Below are 4517 nucleotides of genomic sequence, written 5' to 3'. Positions count from 1 at the left end.
TGAGCTAAACCAAGCTGTTTACCTTCCACAGGGCTTAGGTCTTACCCACTCAGACTTGGACGCCAGAAGATATAGTGAAAAATAAATTGTATGTCTGGAAAGGCGAGATCTAGGAGGATTGGACTTAACACTGAATGCAGAATTATATGTCTCCAGATATTAGTACTCATAACATCTCCTCTACAGACGTGTGGCCCTCACTTAGACTTCTCCATCAAAGGTACTCGTGGTAAATAACAAATTCCCAGTCGCTGGGCCTGTAAGGAAGTAAATTCTATTTTTATAATTAGAGCAAAACCACAGTGAAAATGCTAAAACACTTTTATTTAGGCTGTTTAGGCTCTCCTGATGAATCAGTCTAAAACAAACCATGGTGGGTTAGATTTGAGCAGGATATACACACTAATCAATCATTCTCAGGCAGATCAGACTTTTATACTTCATAAATTTTATGAGCTCATCCACATGTTCCATTACTGTTTGCATTCATTTCTTCTCTGCATTCATCTCTCTCCTATAATTGAAGAAATAAAAATGGTTTATTTCTTCCATACCATTTTGCCATCAGTATTGATATTTGATGTACAAGAAAGAGTTCTTTTAACACATATTCATAAGCTATTTACTCCAATATTACCTATGCCTTAGTCATCTTTAGCATGAACAGATAATGTCTCAAACCATGCTTAGTCAACAGATATCCCAGAACAAGATGATTGTTCCAAATCCCCCAAATATACTTTTTGAGTTGGGATTTGAGCATTCAAAGCTCATATTTCTCCTTAGTTTTTGGCCTGAGAAGAACTGACTACTCTGATTGTCCTTTTAATTCAGTGACTAAAGAAAATACAGTAGTTGCTAACAGTTGTTAAATGTATACTAAATGTCCATAAGCATTTTAAGAACTTTACATGATTTATCTCACTTCATCCTTAATAGTATACTACTTCTTAGAATTATTTTGTTATTGTTGTATAGATGTGGAAAATAAGCTTCCAAAAGGCTGAGTCACTAAGTGTATTGAACCACTGCAACAACTCTCCTCGGGCCTCTATCCCTGCTCTTATAGTATATGTGTACTTTAATAAGGTACAATTGCTGCAAAACCTCATTGAGAGCCCACTGTGTGCCAGGAACAGCCTTAGGCATTAGGGAGTCAGCAGCAAAAAAGACTAACCGTACCAGTGGAGCATACTGTCTGGAGAATGGAAAGAGGAAACAAACAATACACAAATACTTATCAGTTTTGCTAAGTGTAATGAAGAATGAACAACAAGAATGGGATAGAAGGGCGCCATCTTACTTGGGCTGGTCAGAGAGTGTGTCCCAGATGTGGTAGCGTTGTAATCCACTCACCCCGACACCCAAGAAATGTGGGGAGTATTTCGTGTGTAACAGGTGGTACACCCAGATGAAGCATCCCAGACATGACAAGGTCTATCCCCTCATCTTGTTCTTTTCCTTTTCAGCTTTCTCCGACTAGCACTCTCTGGCTTCTCTTGGGTCTTCAGGCTCTGTCTCTCCTTTCATAGTAGCCATTTGCTTCTGTTTTTTTCTGAGTCTTTTTCCATTTCTCTCACCTTTATTCTCCCCCTATGCTCCTTCGTCTTTCCTAAAAAGTAGCCATAACTTGGATGTGAGACATACTGATTTGTACTTATGAAACACAGCTTAACCTTCATGGTTAAACTTTTAGACAAAATTCTAAAACATTAGTCCTTCACTTTTCCACAATTCCTGTTCCCTATCCATGGTAGCAGGTGTCACGGTTATGAAAGGAAAAGTCACTCAAATGCTGCTGTTCAAGTAAAGCAAAGAGAGCCTTTTTTCGCGTGTAGCGCCACGCACTCAAGCGAGCAAAATGAAGGTCAGGAACTCAGAACTTCCCCCAACATGATCAATCCACTTCTCCTCAGTCTTCTTTACTGCAGCCAGGGTTTGGAAGGCAGTTGGGAGTATAAGTCAAGGAGGAGACTGCTGAAGCCGTTCACCTGAATAAAGTACAAAAAACAGCCTTCAGTAAGAATGTTCCTGGGTGGCTCAGTTGGTTAAGCGACTGCCTTCCATCAAGGTCATGATCCTGGAATCCCAGGATCAAGGCCTGCATCAGGCTCCCAGCTCCACAGGGAGTCTGCTTCTCCCTTTGACCTTCTCTTTTCACATTCTCTCTCTCAAAAAAAAAAAAAAAAAAAAAAAAATCTTAAAAAAAAAAAAGCGCTTAGTATAAAACTTATGGGTTCACAGTTGATCTAAATAGCCAAAACTATGGGACAGAACCATCAAAAAAGCAAATAGTTGGAGAATTCAAGTTATGGTCAATGACAGATATCTAACTCATAAAAATGTGGATTTCCTTAGGACTATGTGTGTGGTAAAGCAGGAATGTTATCCAAAGGAAGGTGTGGCCTTTGTCCTTTGCTGGGAGGTGATGTCTGGGCCCTTGGAATTTCCTGCAGCATGAGAGTATCTGTTTAGGAAGAGGCCTTGGGCTGCATGGGAGAGTGTAATAATGTCCTTTGTGTTGGGAGCTTTGGGCCATGTGGCCTCGGGACTACCTGCAGAGGGACTGCGGGCTAAAAGATCATGCACGTGGACAGTCCACAGTCAACCATGTTCATATGATAAAGGTCTGTGGTTGGCAATGTGTATTGTGTTGTGGTAATGTTGTGTTGCAGGAGGCATTAACACTCCCCACACCCACAAAGGAAAAGGATTACTAAAAGCTCTGAGTTGGGACCCCTTAGAGACACTGTTCATGTGCCTCTTACCTTGGCTTATTTAAAAACAAAATTTTTTTTGTGCCCTCTTCGGCAGCACATATACTAAAAACAATTTTTTTAAATTGAATTTAATTAACATATAGTGTATTACTAGTTTCTGAGGTAGAATTTAGTGATTCATCAGTTGCATAGAACACCCAATGCTCATTCCATCAAGTGCCTTCCTTAATGCCTGTCACCCAGTCGTCCCATCCCCCACCCACCGCACTCCAGCAACCCGCACTTCGTTTCCTAGAGGTAGGAGCCTCTTATGGTTTGTCTCCCTCTGTTTTCATCTTATTTTATTTCTTCTTCCCTTCCTCTATGTTCTGTTTTGTTTCCTAAAATTCCACACAGGAATGAAATTAGCTTATTTTTAATCTGTATTCTTTTGACATAATAAATCCCAGCCTTGAGTGTAATAACTTTTAGTGAATTCTGTGAGCCATTTAAACAATTACCAAATATGAAGATGGTTTTGGAGACCCATCAAATTTGCAGTTGATGTTGGACATGAGGACAGGCTAATGGGACTGTTCCTTAACTTTATACTAAGTCACAATGATATTAGTATTAATTATTCTGTTTATTACTCAAATATTTGGGTGAATATTTGCTTAATTTTATAATTCCCATATAAGCCCAAATCTATTAATCTGCCAGTATATTTCCAAAGAGTGATAAACATTTTTGTAACATTTCTTTCTTTTAAATAAAGATTTTATTTACTTATTTGACAGAGAGAGAGAGATCACAAGTAGGCAGAGAGGCAGACAGAGAGAGGGGGGAAGCAGGCTGCCCACGGAGCAGAGAGCCCGATGCAGCTCGATGCAGGGCTCGATACCAGGACCCTGAGATCATGACCCGAGCTGAAGGCAGAGGCTTAACCCACTGAGCCACCCAGGTGCCCCAAAGATAAACACTTTTTTAGGTCTTAATGAATGATATTAAAACAAACAAACAAAAACAGTAAGCAATTAGCTGTAACTTCCCTTGATGGTCTACAAACCTAAGGGCTCCAGAAGGTCAAGAACGACCTTATCTCTCTTTACATCTCTAGTGCCCATGCCTGTGTCTGGCCCAGAGACACTCAGTGACTACCTATCGAATGACTGATCTATAAGAAATACTCTGAATTATTGCCATGGTACAATTGAATATGTGTCAAGGATCTAATAAGCCTTCCTGACTAAATTATGCTAATTTCTTCTTTTAAAATGTCTTTTTGGGGGGGCGCCTGGGTAGCTCAGTGGGACAAAGCCTCTGCCTTCGGCTCAGGTCGTGATCTCAGGGTCCTGGGATCAAGCCCTGCATTGGGCTCTCTGCTCAGCAGGGAGCCTGCTTCCTCTTCTCTCTCTCTCTGCCTGCCTCTCTGCCTACTTGTGATCTCTGTCTGTCAAATAAATAAATAAAATCTTTAAATAAAATAAAATGTCTTTTCGCTACCTCTTAATATGTTACCTTACACTTTGAACATGGTAGGTTATTTTTAAGTATGACTTGTTCATCAATTCAAATTCTACCTTTGAAAACTATCAATTTAACTTCTTGTCCAACTGCAAATTTTATTAATTTGTTTTTCCATATTGTTAATTTCTTGTATTTTCATAAACCAAAGTATTTTGTGTAGTTTTTCCTTTTTATTGTATTTATTGTCACTTTTAATTCCCCCCCCCCCCCCACACCTGTCAGTTTTGTTGGACATTCCTAAAAGCATCATGAATGGGAGATTTGCTGTGCAGGTAGCTGGTTAGGAGT

At 39.8% G+C, this 4517-nt stretch overlaps 2 protein-coding genes across 3 annotated transcripts in view; both read right to left on the bottom strand.

Moving 5' to 3' along the window:
* Window positions 1-209: 209 nt before the first annotated feature.
* Window positions 210-4517, bottom strand: part of LOC116870028 (histone H2B type 1-A) — a 384027-nt gene continuing 379719 nt past the window's right edge. The window contains exon 2 of one of the 2 annotated variants that reach the window (XM_032861727.1): window positions 210-257. The gene's annotated coding sequence lies outside the window, so the exon portion shown is untranslated. Of the gene's footprint in view, window positions 258-1924; window positions 1992-4517 lie in introns of those variants that run through there. The other variant, XM_032861726.1, reaches the window with a different exon arrangement.
* The window catches only part of LOC116870034 (histone H2B type 1-M), a 39000-nt gene continuing 34725 nt past the window's right edge, over window positions 243-4517 (bottom strand). Inside the window, exon 2 of the mRNA XM_032861739.1 lies at window positions 243-257. The gene's annotated coding sequence lies outside the window, so the exon portion shown is untranslated. The remainder of the gene's footprint in view (window positions 258-4517) is intronic.

Source organism: Lontra canadensis, unplaced genomic scaffold (genome assembly GCF_010015895.1).
Source record: "Lontra canadensis isolate GAN:19392208 unplaced genomic scaffold, GSC_riverotter_1.0 scaffold21, whole genome shotgun sequence".
Taxonomy (NCBI): Eukaryota; Metazoa; Chordata; class Mammalia; order Carnivora; family Mustelidae; genus Lontra; species Lontra canadensis.
Note: the sequence above shows the minus strand (reverse complement) of the source record. Positions and strands in the feature narration are given on the sequence as shown.